The 15,051-nt window shown below is 40.4% G+C and overlaps 1 protein-coding gene across 2 annotated transcripts in view; it reads left to right on the forward strand.

Annotated features, from left to right (window-relative positions):
- Positions 1-15,051, forward strand: part of Srgap1 (SLIT-ROBO Rho GTPase activating protein 1) — a 148,756-nt gene that overhangs the window by 15,014 nt on the left and 118,691 nt on the right. The window lies entirely within an intron of this gene.

Genomic DNA, 15,051 nt, shown 5'->3' on the forward strand with positions numbered 1-15,051 from the left:
TCACCCCTTGACATATGTGTGAAATGGTTCCAGACAAACATGGTGGTCGGGGGGACTCTGGTGGCCCCATGTAGTGGAACTGTAGAGACGTAGCAGGCCAGTTCGGCTGCACCGCCTGCTCACGTCTGTTGAACGGCCAGCTAGGGTTAGACGTGTAACCCATGGCACCGTGAAGGATACGCTGTAGGAAACAGCTGCCTGAGTTCTAGAAAAGAATGTTGTGGGAAGACGCAAGAAGTTGGAATCTCTGAGGGATTGGGATGTGACAGCTGAGCAGTAAGGATGCTAAGAGAGATGTTCAAGCAGAGATACGAATGATATGACTGTTTTTGTCTTTTGAAAGTGAAGGGTGAATTAGGATGGAAAGAAACTTGCCTTGGGGAAGCTGCTGAAGCAGCTGTTGAATCAGTAATCTGCAGTGACGTTTACTCTCGTGTGAGTTACGGCCAAACCTCAGTTCCATACTTGAATGGTACTGTCCTTTAAAAGTTCCCAGCTGGAGATGTAACTCAGCGGCACAGCGCCTGCGTGGCAAGTGCAAGGTCCTGAGTTCGGTTCCCAGCACCGCCCAAAATAAAAATAAAAAATAAAAGTTCTCATCCCTGCAGATTAAGGATGAATGGAATGAATTGGATAGATTTTTGTTGTTTCATAAAATGCTTGAATATTGCTGTTAAGTTCATCCAATTCAGATTTTCTTAAATTTTCTGCTCTTTTACCTGATGGCTCTTTAAGCTATTGAGGGAAAAACATCTAATGATGATTCCAAAATCCTTGGGCGTACAGTAGCTACACAGACACGGGTTTGGACTGACTGCACCAAGTAGGGAAACGCGAGTGACTAAAGGTCACCGAGAAGTGTGTGCTGCCTCCTGATCCTTGGTCTTGGCCTCCACCCTTTGGAGTATGAAGACGGTGTACTTAATACCGCTGGTGCAGCTATCTGGAAGGCTAGGAGACTGCATTCTGATTTCTTTAAACTGTACCTTGTTAGGGCTAGTAAAGACTCCTGGACTATTTACTGCAGAGAAAGTAGTCTTAGCTGGGACACACTATGTAGCTGATAGCATTGGCATGCTAACTCTGTAAGGCTGTAGGAGATAAGTCCATTAGCGGGACCTAAAGCAGGTAGGCTTTTACTGGCCTCAGTCTGACCTGCTAACAGCTGTATAGTCTGACATCAGCAGGAGGTTCCAGAAGTAGGGTTCTCCGTTGCAATAGTTGACAATATTTTCTGGAATGGGTTTTACCCTCCTTGGTAGAGACCACTGTTAACTGTTCTTACGTACAGACTTGCCCTAGTACTTAGTGTTAATTGGTTCCAGGGGATATGACAAGTCCCCAAAATGATGAGCGTGGAATTGTTTTGGCTGAAAGGGTAGTGAATCACACGGCTACCAACACTGGCTCTTCTAGCTTGTGCTTCAGAGGAGCAAACTCATAATAAATCCAGGGACAAACTCACCAGATTGGATGAGTTTCAACGCAGTTGAGTACCAAAGTCCAATTTCACATTGAATTGACGAGCTAAGACATTCTGATTTGAAAGTGGGTATGATTAGACTGTTTTATCAGTACTTACAAAAACAAAAGGACTTCACAAGATAAAACAAGCGAATGACCAAAGCCCAGTTGATAATAGCATCAAAATGACAGAAAGGCCAAGGTTTCCAGACTTTGAAGTGCATATCAGTAACAGTTTGCATTTCATTTAATCCATAACAACACGATAAAACACACTACTGTCATCTCTGCTTTACAGATGAGGAAACCGCTTAGGGAGTGAAATACGTGGAAGTAGTGACCTTGGGTCTGTCGTAAAGGTTGGGAACTTTTTCTTTTTCATGAAGGCTAGCAGTCCATGCGCAGCTGTCCTCTAGCTACACATGTTTCTGTTTTAACTTTTCTGGCTGTATTCAGTGAGCTGAGTTAGTGATGGAAAAGACACTTACTCTACAGGAATTTCCCCTTCTGTTCCTTACCTAGCTTTAGGTTACATTGTTAGTTCAGGAGCCTGATTGACCAGCTGTAGTTCTGAAATGGTGCAGCTGGGCTAACTAGCAATCTTTAAAGGATGTTTCTGACATAAGTTAAATTCTTGAAGATGAATTAGTTCATAAAAAAGGTGGGGTTTGGCTAAGACTTGGGTAGAGATTTTGCTTTGTTTTAAGTTAGTTGAGTAAACATAATCCAGACTGGGTTGAAATTGTTATGGTCACTTCTCACGTTAGATCATAAAGCTGGTTTTCTACTTGGTACGTGGAAGGCACTCAGTAAAAAAGAATCATAGGAATATGCAAATGCATGAGTATGTGAATAAATGAATTTATATAAATATCTCAGAGTCTCTAGCTTTTGCTTGCCAATTCAATTGATGACTTTTAGTTGAGCAAATCTACTGATTTATCTTTATAGATAGTCCTTGAATTTTTCTTACCATAGTGCTAGGAAAGTTAAGGTGCTAGGTTTCCTGCCTTGTGTGCTATGTAATTCCCTTAAAACAGATTGTGCTCCTAACCCCAGCCAGCTGGGCCATCGGTGTGAGCTTTTAGTCACGCAGGGGAACAGTGTGGCTTGGGTTTTTGCACAATTGCTGCTGTTCCAGGAGAGAAAGCCATTTGGCTTTAGATAATTCAGTACACTCAGATTCGTATTATGGGGCAAGCGCTGGTGTTCAGTGGTAGAAAGCTTGCCTAGCATGTGTAAGGCCCTAGGTTCAGTCCCCAGCACCGAATAATAAATAAATGAGTGAATGAATGAATAGAAAGAAAAAAGAAAACATTATGAAAATGATGTTACTAAAAAGCTGAGTTATCAAATGTTTGTAAAGTTCAGCATATTGACAAATGCTGTGGAAAAATATATCCTCCGTTATGTTACAGACGAATCCAGAATATTATAACTCATGCTGATTTTCATTGAGTGTACTTCACTGATTATTCATTTAGTGACACTGAAAAGACATTTCCAATTTGTTGCCATTTTGATTAAATAACCCTAGTGTGAAAAATTGTTTCTTGCAGAATTAAGGAAATGAAAGATGAAAATCGGACTTTATATTTCAGTCCCGGGTTATTAAATCCGTCTGGTCTGTTGAGTACTTTCTATGCCTCACAGGTTACAAGTGACTCTGAAGTTGTGGACCGTGCCATTCTCACCCGCAGACTGGGCACGGGAGAAGCAGGCCTTGATATTCTAGGAGTTGCTCTACATACCTCCCTGTAGCGTTAAGTCCATCTTGTTGCAGAAAGCAAGCTCTGGTTCCACTGTATCTGTGATTCTAACTTTCCTACCTTTGCTGGAGTTTATTTACAAGAGTACCTGTTATTCTGTTTCTTTGGGATAAAGCAGATTGTGACGCTAATTTTGTGCTTTCATCTTTAGTTTTAATTTTGATAAGCATGAATTCATGTCCTTGGAGAGACAGAAGGACATGGTTCTGGATACGACTTTCCCAGAAACTCAGTTTAGGCCATTACACCCAACCCAACTTTCACCATTGGGCATTTAGAAAAAAAAAAAAAAAGATTGCTCCCTCTGTCTTCAGAGTGTACGTGAGCTAGAGGAGTCTACTGAACTAAAGACACATGAGCATGAGCTTGGAAACTTACACAAACACTGTGGCCTTCTGCCTGGCCTCCTGAACCGGAATTTATATCTAAAACTGATGGAGCGAGAGGCACTACCATCACTTGAAACACTGTCATTAAATATTTAATGTGGCTTTCCTCTTTCTCTCTAACTCCCACCCTGACTCAGCAAAGGTTAGGAGTCTTTGACTGGTGGTCGTAATAGATTTACTTGAAAAGTACCTCTGAGAGGCCACCGGCTTTCTGAACCGGCCCCCTAGTCCAGCCACGTAGGTGACGATTGATTGGTCGTATGCTCACGTGTTGGTGTTAATTGTACTCTGCTGTATTCGTCCTGCTTCCAGGGAGGGTCTGAGCGCAGGCCTGCAGCGTCCGGGATCTGGCGAGGGCCCACCCAGTGTAGCTCCTGCGACGGCACTCCTTCCACAGAGCTGTTCTGGCCTGAGCTGTGGTTTGAGTTTGCTACCCGACGGTTCGTGGTTGGAAGCTTTGTCCCTGTGTGGCGATGTGAGCGGAGGGGGGACCTTTAAGAGCGGGGCCTAGTGGGAGATTCTTAGGGGTCTGGTGGTAACCTTTGGAAGGGATTACGGTAGCTCTCACGGGACCCCTGAGTTCTCATGAGATCCGCTTGTGACAAGAGTGAACCCAGCCCCTAAATCACTACCTGGCCTCTTGTTTAATGATGTGATCGCTTCTTCTTGTCACTGTAACCCCACCTATCATGAGGTCCTTTCTAAAGCCCATGCTGATGTCGCATCCTGGAGTCTCCAGAACTGGGAGCTAAGTGAACCTCTTTCTTTATAAAGTTACTGAGCTCCAGCTACTTTCTGTCTCACTGCAGCAACCCAAACAGGTTACTACAACCTGTCTGGCTCCTCTGAGGTTATGAACTCTACAGGGCAGAAGCCAGGCCTGAATCAACTTCGGTTTCATTCATTCCACAAACATATCCCACACTCATAGTATGCCGAGAAGACCCTGGGAAATAAAGAGGATTAGGATTTCATCCCTGCTGTCAAAGAAACTGTTTATGAGGAGGAAAAAAATTGTGCTAAGCTTAATAATATCTTACGTCAAGTGTTTAATAAGGATCAGCTTAATCAGACCCCACTGCATAGAGATTAACAGTGTCTCCTAGTAGTCTCTCAGAAAACGATTTCACTGTAGAGCATGGGAAATCACAGGGAGGTGAGGAGCTAGCAGTGACGGCCAGGCTAAAGAACGAGCCTTGGGATTTGTGAAAAGTGAAGTAGGTGAGCTAGTAGAGGAAGCTAGGATGAGTTAAGAAATTCACACTACCTAACAAAATAGAGCAAGTCTTTATGCATGACTTTAATCAGAGGAAGCCTGATGAGATATTTTTTAAAATTCTAATGACACACTGAAATGGATCGGCCAGAATGGGTAAGATTGGTGACTTTCCTTAAGGAGAAGCGCCAAAGTTTGGATGAGCCTCAGGTTTCTGATTTGAATGACACTGTCACCATGCAGAGTATAAATTCGTAATAAACATTTAAAAAATAATCTTCCAACTTGTGTCAAGGATCTTTAAAATGGTTATACATTTTTCTAGTAATTTTGGGTTCAGAAAGTGGTTGAACACAAAATGCAAGATGCATTTCTAGGCCAGCATTTATGTAAGAGTTCGGAGTGCTTAAAATATGCTGGGAAGAGTGAAGTGCCTTGCAGGCTGCTGGCTGGACAGATGCACTATCTCCGTCCTCCTGGGAGTCACCATGCCGGACCGAAGTGGGGAAATGGTCGGCCTCACTCTGCTAATGGAAATGAAGAATTCATGGCGTTTGCTGCCGGTGCAGCAATTACTCATTGAAGCATGGTGTTTAATGAGTACTGCAGCTGCACTCCGTACAGAAGACTGCATAAGCTTTGGCAAAGGAGTAAATGCTAAGAAATATCTTCGGGCAGATGGCAGGTGGAACGTGTGTGTACCAAGAACCCACCTGAGCGACCTTGAATATACTGTTTTCTTTCTTGGTACTGACTTTTTGTATTCAATGGGTGAGCCAGGTCTCTGCAGCCATCCTACACATCAGAATGTGGAGCACAGATCTACCACAGAACTGCACATTTAACACTCTTCTGCAACCAGATAGAGCTTTGGCTGTGTTGTTGATGTTGTTGCTAATGTTGTTGCTGATGTTGATGTTGCTGATGTTGTTGTTGATATTGTTGTTGGAGTTACGTTTTTAGTGATTTATAGTTAATAGATTGTATCTGTAAAGAGATTCTTAGAATTCATCACCCAGCTGGTTGATTCTAAACTTCCAAGTTATAATAAATACTTTGACTGTTTGGGGAAGTTTTTAGGAGGAGAATAACAGAGAAAATCAGAAGTGAGGAAAAAACAGAGAAAATCAGAAGTGAGGAGAACCTATTTTAAATATTAGCATCATTGATAACCTTTCTTATTTTGTCTTTGTATTAGAAATTTAACATAATAATTCTTAAATCTTTTTTCTTATAATACTGATATAAATTTACTTGTAAAATTGGAAAAATAATGTAAGAGTAGTTGTCATGATTACTTTTCTCATTGCTGGTACAAAATACCCAACGCCCAAAGTTAAGGAAGGAAAGGTTTATTTAGCTCACAGTTTGTGGAGGTTTCAGTCTGTAATCAGCTGGCTACAAGGCAGGGTGGCTTGGTGAGGAGCCACAGTTCATGGCAGTGGAAGACAGCAAAAGCAACAAGAGCAAAAAGGGCGGGGTAATCCTCTTTCCCTCCCTTATGTTGTAAGCAGGCTACCTGCCCTAGGGTGGATGTAGCATTCACACCACTTTCAAGCCCTCCTGTTGCATAGGCTCAGGCTGTTCACAAAGTGAGAACCCTGGGTCCCTGCTGAGTCACTTAGACTTCTAAACTTCTCAAGTTGACACAATGAATCAACCATGACAACATCCAAGAAGGTAATTAGCCACCCTATGGCATGTCCTCTACACTTTAGGATGTAGAACTGCTGAGTTACTTAGCTAAAAACTTCTCAAGTTGACACAGTGAATCAACCATAACAGTCCTTGGTGACATTCACTGGGTAGTTATTGTGAATCAGATTATAGTGGTTCTGAAAATTATACAAGTATATGAAAAAAAATTTAGAAAAAAATTAAAATATACTTGATTATAATAGGATGACTACAACTCAGACCTATGTTTAGGTGAACAAACTTGAAAGAAATGTATGAAATCATAATCATGGTCATTTTGTCCCTCTGTTGTCAATTTTCTAATATTTTCAATATACTTAATTCATTTTCATAAATGAAAAATATAAGATCTTTGGAACTGTTAATTTGGAACTTATATTTGAGATCTGAAAGATCACAGTAGTAATAAATAGTAAATATTTGGAAATATTTGGAATTTAATTCTGGATTTATATACTACAGATATTCAGTAAATGTTAAATTGAAATTCTAACGATTTTCCTTTTCCATGCATCAGTATTCCAGAATCCTAATGAAACATATTAGAAGTTTTATCATCATTTCAACTTCCACTGGGAGAAGAAAAGCGAAAACCTCTTTTCCATCTCTTTCCCCTAATGTAATTTAAGGACTCTCCTCTTCTCCTTATAAAAGTAATTTTAACCACCTAATCTCAAATAACATAGAAAATACTTTATTTCAAACGTTTTGTAATGTTTTTTCTCTTACACAAAAGGAGCATTCATTGGTTTCCATGAGTCAGTATCAATTTTCTGAAGTAGCAGATTTTGCTCAAGGGTTAAGGCTCTCTTGTCACTGTTTTCAAATTTTAATGAAATAGAATCCAGAGGCATCTGCATGCTATTGAATTTTGATGACTTCAACAATCCAGATATTTTTTAATTGGAAGATTTCAGTTTTTTTTTGTATTTTAACTGTACTAATTTTGTTATAGTTACTGTGTTTTTTGGTTTAAAGATTGCTTTTCTTGAGGTCTAGAGTATTATTTTAGAGAAATGATTGTTTCTCATTGTTATAGAAATAATCGGACAACATTTAAATTGTGGCGGGGAGTAACATAATGTGTTCTTTTTATCGTTTTCATGCCATGAGGATAGGGCCGGTGCCCCCACTATTCAGACTAGCATTTAATATTGTGTCCAGCCCAAGTATCTGTGAATAGTGTTTTTGAACTCATGTTTCAGACAATAGTTACATAAACTAGTGCTTCTCAGAGTAAAGTCCAGTTCCTTGATAATCTTTGCAAACTAAAGGAGTGTAACGGGACAGAACCCACCTGACTGATTTGTAGGTTACTTAGTAGACCATGGTGCATTTGGACTGTGACTTGAAGTGAATACGTAGCAGCAGCTTTGGTGCTCTGTCATGAGGATAGCTGTGGAACGGAACTCACCACCAACTTTACAAAATCCAAGCCCCCGCTAGAGCCCAGTTTTTTAAGGACCTCTTTCGTGAATTATTGATATCCTACTCTGTTGGCTTGAGGAATTATCTGTTTCCTGTTGATGTTTCATTTATTCATTTGCTACCACTCATAGTAGGGCCCCTAATAAAATGGAACATAGGAAGGTTAGTGTGTATGCATTGTTAGGGCACAGGGACATAAGAAAAGCCCAAGGACTAATCTGGGGGCCTTTAAAGTGAGGGGATACCTGGAGCTAAAGGCCCAGGGCATGGGGAGGAGCATCAAATCCATCAGTATCTACCAAGCACCTCCTACAGGAAGGTCAGTGGAATAAGTGCCAGAAGTGACCCCCCCAAAAAAAAGAAAATATGATGTGACCCTTTCACCTGAGAGTTGCCATTGCAAGCAGTGTCTGAGAAAGAATTAAACAATTACAGCATTTGTAGTGTTCAGTGTGTTAGGTTCCATGTTAATTGTAATTTATATATAATTTCACTGACGCTTACAGCCGTCCTATCAGATAGGCTCAATGACTGTATTCATTTTACAGATCAGGGAACTGAAAGATAAGGAAATCCAAAGTTTTTGAGACTTCAGACTTGGCTTAGTCCTTACTGTTAAGCATTGTAATTTAGAGCTTCCCAGATGTGCATTATATATTTCAGGGCCTCTGGAGAATGGTCGAAGAAAAATGAAAATATATACTCAGCACAGAACAGTCTGTCTATTATGCCAGATTTCTCCTACCTCATTCACTAAAGTCTTGTAAAATATGGGACATACAAACAATTGTCTTACTTGTTCTGTAATATTTGGCCTAGAGAACCTAGGTTTTTAATCTGACCCCAAGTATTCTTGGTTGGAGGTTTATTGAACAAGGAAATTTTTGTTATTGTTGCTGTTTTTATTATTTTGAAATCTTAGCCAAAAAAAAATGCTTTCCTTTTGGACTTGCTACCTGAAATGTGGGTAGCTGAGCAGAGTTACTTGGTGGCCTTTGATCCCATTAGAGAGTTCTAAATTGGTGGCCTGGATCCTTGAGTGAAACCCGATGCTAAGATAACACCAAGCTGAAGTCGTAGGAGATTGTAGTGTAATGCATACATTGAGAAATAAAAAGATTTTCCGTTGACTGCCTTCGCCCACTTGTGACTTTCCTTTCCCTTGGGAGTGATTCGTAGCCCACATGCTCATGTATCAGGGACATACCAAGACTTCAAACACCTAACTCTGAGTTGGGGATTTTAGAAGCCGTCACAGCTTGGTTGAAACAGCAGCACTGTCTTCAATATTCAAAAAAGGAAAAAAATTACTAATACTGGTAATGAATTTGATTTTTGAAGTTGAGAATCTGCTCTGATAGTGTCCTCCTACAGTGTTTTGTCATATATAAATGTTTAATTAGCTTCCTTCGGCCTCTGCCCCAGTGACCTTGTGTTTGCGTGTGGCCTCAGTTTCATCTGATTTCCCCCACTTTCTTGAAAGGGGCCTGTGGCTTTTCCCTTCTGCCCTTTTAGCCGTGGTCAGCAGACTCCTTCAGCAAATGCAGCGAATGACTGCAGCTCTTATGTACACACAGTGTTTGTTTTAAGCTTCTTATGGGCCAGAGCAAGGCCAGGGATAGATGCGACCAAGTGCCTCGTTCAGTTTTGTGTCCTAGATGCCCACTTGCGTGGGCAGAGCATGTAAGGATAAAGATATGCCACTGTCCCTCGGGACGGTACAGTGGGAGGGACCTAGGTGAATCCACTGTAGATGAAGCAGTGCTGTACAGTTTTTTCCATTCCTTACACCTGACTATATAATGAGTTTAAAACATGGGGAAAAGCGATGTTTGGAGAGCATTTCCTTTAAGATAGTGTGCATATTTTGCTGAAAACAATATTCAGATATTCTCAGAACATGCTTAGGGAAGAGTATTTTTAATATTGTTTTATGCTCATAAGGTACGAGAAGTCAGCTTTTTTGTCTTAATATAAAAAAAATGCAAAGAAATACCAGAGTTGAACCAAGCCTTTGAACAAATGGACTTAATAGATGTAGACAGAGTATTCCACCCAATAACAGGATTTACGTTCTTTTCAGCTGCATACGACCCTTTCTCCAAAACAGACCACACAGGAGTGAATAGAGCAAGCCTAGGCAAATGCAAAACAATTAAAATTTTACCATTCATCACAGTGCAGTGAAACTAGAATTCAATAGCAAAAGAAGCCACCGAAACTATGCAAACATACGGAAATTAAACCACATATTCTTGAATAATCAATTGGTCACAGCAGAGATTAAAGAAAAAGTAAGACAGTTACTAGAGTTAAATGGTAATACCAGTACAACATACTAGAACTTACGGGACACAGTGAAAGCAGTCCTACAAGGGAAGTTTATAGGGGTAAACGCCCAGATCAGAAACATAGCATGAGCCCAAATAAATAACCTAATAGTGCATCTTAAGGTCCTAGAAAAACAAGAATGATCCAAACCAGAGCTTGTACAATGAAAGAAATTATAAAGACCAGGACAGAAATTAATGAAATGGAGACAAAAAAAAAAAAATACAAAGAATCAATGAATCAAAGAGTTGGTTCTTCAAGAGAATAAATAAAATAGACACACTCTTAGCCAGTCTTACCAAAAAAAAAAAAAAAAAAGAAAAGACACTAACTTTTATGCAATTAGAAATGAAAACTGGGGCCTGGGGATTTAGCTCAGCGGCAAAAGCGCCTGCCTGGCAAGCGCAAGGTCGTGAGTTCGGTTCCCGGTACCGGAGAAAAACAAAACAAAACAAACAAACAAAAAAAAGAAATGAAAACAGTGGCCAGAGTTGGTGTACTCCTGTAATCCCAGCACTTGGGAGGCTGAGACAGGAGGCTCACCACAAATTTGAGGCCAGCCTGAGCTACATAGGGAGACCCTGTCTCAAAATAAAAAAAAAAAAGTGAAATTACAATGGAGACCACTCAAAATTAGCAGGTTCTTCACAAACACATATACCAATCCATTGGAGAACTCAGAAGTCATGGTAAGATTCCTAGATATATATGAATTGCCAAAACTAAACCAAGAAGACTTAAAACCCTTGAACAATCCAGTAATGGGCAGTGAAATTGAAGCAGCAGTAAAAAAAGCCTACCAAGAAAAGCCCAGGACCTAATAGATTCACAGCCAAATTCTCCAAGAACTTCAGTGAAGTAATGCCAGTATCCCTCAAACTGTTTAATAAAATTGAGAGGAAAGGAATATTTCCAAACTCATTGTCAAAAGCTAACATAATCTTGATCCCAAAGCTAGACAAGGATCCACCCACAAAAAAAGAACTACAGGCCAATTCCTCTAATGAACATAGATGGAAAAATCCTTAACAAGATATTGGCAGAGTGTGACAAATCATCAAAAAGATCATACGCTGTGACCAAGTAGGCTTCATTCTAGGGATGCAAGGATGGTTCAACACATGCAAATCGAAGAATAAAACTGACCAACGTTAGGGCTTGTGTTGGTTTGGGGGTTATTGTGCAAGGGAGAACAATATAATACAGGATATATTTTATATGATTATTTTATAATAGTCACCCAAAGAATGATATACAAAAGAGTACAGGAAATCTGTCCCCACAACATAGACCAAGAATCCAGCTGAGTGCCTGGATCCCACGATAATGTCCTGCATGAGTCCAGCTTAAGACCTAGAGCACATAATAATGCCTCCCACAAACCCAACTGGAGGTCCAGAGCCCATAACAATATCTCACGCAGGCCTGTTTCACAGATCTGCACTGGGAGGGCCCAAAGGTCAGTGGTGGAATCCAGGAAGTCTGTGCCAGTGGGATGAAGGATCTGTGCTAGCAGACTGAGGGATCTACACTGGAGCCAGAAAGTGATGCTCAAACTAAGAACCAGACCTCCCTGAAAGGTACCAGAGCCATCCTCAGCAACAGTGAGGTCCCGAGCTGCTCTGATGATCAAAATGGCTGAGTTCCCATCAGGGACGCCAACACAGCAAGCTTCTTCAGGAGCCTGAGTTGTGCACCACCTTGCCCTCCAGAGCCAGGAAGTGATGCTCAGAGTGAGGACCAGAGCTCCCCCAAAGTGAACCGAAGCTGTTCTCAGTGCCAACAAGGTCCTCAGCTCCTCAAAGGATAAAAACAACCGAGTTCATCAGGAAAGCCAGCATGATGAGCTCCTCTGACAGTACCAACAGCTCCTTACAGCTTCCACCAGCTCCAACAGCCTTTGTCTCTCCCAACGGCCTCTTTAGTTCCCAAAAGCCGCCTTCTCCTTCTCTAGTTCTGCCTCTTATGCTGCTGGTAACAGTCCCCAGCTCCCTCCCCAGCTCTCAGTTCAGCTGGGAGTTACAAGTTGGCCACCAGTTATCAGTCCATTACAGGGCTTGTATCTCGATGTTCCTCCAAAACCTCGTGCACTCGTAGATGGGCCTTTCTGGAGCTGGCTGGATCTAGGGCATGTGATACTGGAATTAAGGTTGTGTGGTACTAAATTTGTCCACTGATTGGAATTAGCGTAGTTCTGGGTGTGGCTGAGTGGCTTTACTGACGATGGAAGCCGTGGATGGCAACACTCAAGAGTCTTGTAGCCTGGATGGAGTAAAAGGGAAAGGGAGGCTAAGTGCTGCTGCCAGCATACTGCATTCCTGCTTCCTGTGCCATGGAGTGCTTCTCCTCAGCCATTCCTCTCTGCTGTGCCACCGCGCCTCAGAGCCCCGACTATGAACTAAAACACCTACATACTGTGAGCTAAAGTAAACCTCTCCTCCATTAACTTATTGGTGTTAGGTATTTTGTCCCAGCAATGAGAAAGTAACTAAGACAACCACATAAACAGCAGCAAGAACAGAAATCACATGATCATCTCCGTAGCTGCAGAAAAAGCCTTTGATAAAAGCTAACACCTATCGTGATAAAATCCCTGAAGAAAATAGGCATAAAAGGTCTGTATCTCAACAGGACAAAAGCCATTTATGACCAACCTACTGCCAGTATCGTATTAAATGGGGAAAAGCTGAAAGCCTCCCTCTCAAATCAGGAACAACACAAGGATATCTTTTATCACTACTGCTGTTCAACAAATCCTCGAAACATTAGCCCAAAAAATCAGGTCAGGGAAAGAAATAAAAGGGACACATATAGGAAAGGGTGAAAAATATCATTACTTGCAGATGATACATACAAGACCCAAAAAATTCCACCAAAAGATCTCTAGAATTGATAATCAAATTCAGCAGCATACCAGAATATAAAATAAACACACAAAAATCAATAGCATTCCTATACACTCACTGAAAAAGCAATTAGGAAAACAATACCATTCACAATAGCATCAAAAAAATTAAGCACTTAGGTAGTAATCTAAGGAAGTGAAAGGTCTCTACAAAAAAAATTACACAGACTGAAGAAGAAAATCAAAATTGAAAAATATCCATTGTTCCTGATTATCCCCAACATAATCAAATGGTTATATTTCCAAAACTGATACACAAATTTAATGCAATCCCAGTCAAAATTGTTGTGTCTCACAACAGGCCTGAAATTTAAATGGAATCAGAAGAATCTTAGAAGAGCAAAAGCTATCCCACATGGCAAATGCAAAGCAAGTGGCATCATAATCCCAGACTTAAAGTTATACTATAAAGTTACAGTGATTAAAAGAGCATGGTACTGGCACAAAAAAGGCGTGTGGATCAGTGGAACAGATTAAAAGAAGCAGAAATAACCCAGGCACAAATAGCTATTTGGTCTTTGACAAAAGACTCAAAAGCATGCACTAAAAAAAAGGTAGCCTCTTTAATGAAGTGGTGGTGGGGAAATGGGATATCTGCATGCAGAAGATTAAATCTGGAACCATATTTCTCACCATGGACTGAACTAAAATCAAAGTGGATCAATGAACACTAAATGCTAAAACAGAAACACTTAATCTGCTGGAAGATAAAACAGGTACAACTCTTGAAGACATAGGTGTAGGCAGGTCCTTTCTGAAGAGAACCCTCATAGTACAACAGATAATACCAACCATCAGCATATGGGATCGTATCACATTTAAACGCTTCTACATAGCACAGGAAACAGCCAACAGAATGAAGAGACGATCTACAGAACGAGACTAAATTTTTGCTTATTATTCCTCAGACACAAGGTTAGTATCAACAATATATAAAGAACTAAAAAAATTTAGACTACCTCCAAATAAAAGATCCAATCAAAAACTGGGCAACAAAATGAATAAACACTTCTCAGAAGAAGTACAAATGGCCAACAAATAAAAAATGCTCTTCATTGCTGGTCATTAGAGAAATGCAAATTAAAACTACACTGAGATAACATCTTACCTCAGGAACGGTGGTTATCATCAAAACAATTAAAAATAACAAATGCTGGAGAAGTTGTGGGCAAAAAGGAACTCTACTGTATTGTAAGCTAGTACAACCAGTATGGAAATCAGTATGAACATTCCACAAAAAACTAAAACTATAAATTCCCTTTGGCCCAGCTATGGCCCTTGTAGGTATCTTCCCAACAGCATTAAAATCATGTTACAGGAATACATACATACCCATGTTTATGGCAGCACGATTTTTTTTTTTTCCAGTACCGGGAATCGAACTCACAACCTTGCACTTGCCAAGCAGGCGCTGTACCACTGAGCTAAATCCCCAGCCCCAGGCAGCACGATTTATAATAGCTAGATCTTGGAAGCAGTGTATATGTCCATCAACAAATGAATGGATAAGGGAAATGTGGAGTTTATACACAGTGGAGTAGTATACTACACTACCGTGAAGATAAACTATAGAGATTTGTAGGTTAGTGGGTGCAACTTGTGAACATAATGTATGTATACATATATATGCACACATACATATCTACATATATTTGCACTCAAGGAACAGAAGAGAGATAAATAGGAGGTAAAGTTCAAATACTCTGCAAATTACAGCTTCCATTGTTTTAAAAACATTTCTATATATATGCTAATTTGTTTCATTTATACTAAAAGTTTAAGTTCATTGATAAGAAATTTCATATTACCTTTTCATTTCTTTTTTGCAAGAATCTTTTGGGTTTATATCTT

This window comes from Chinchilla lanigera, unplaced genomic scaffold (assembly GCF_000276665.1).
Source record: "Chinchilla lanigera isolate Chin_1 unplaced genomic scaffold, ChiLan1.0 scaffold00057, whole genome shotgun sequence".
NCBI classification, from domain to species: domain Eukaryota; kingdom Metazoa; phylum Chordata; class Mammalia; order Rodentia; family Chinchillidae; genus Chinchilla; species Chinchilla lanigera.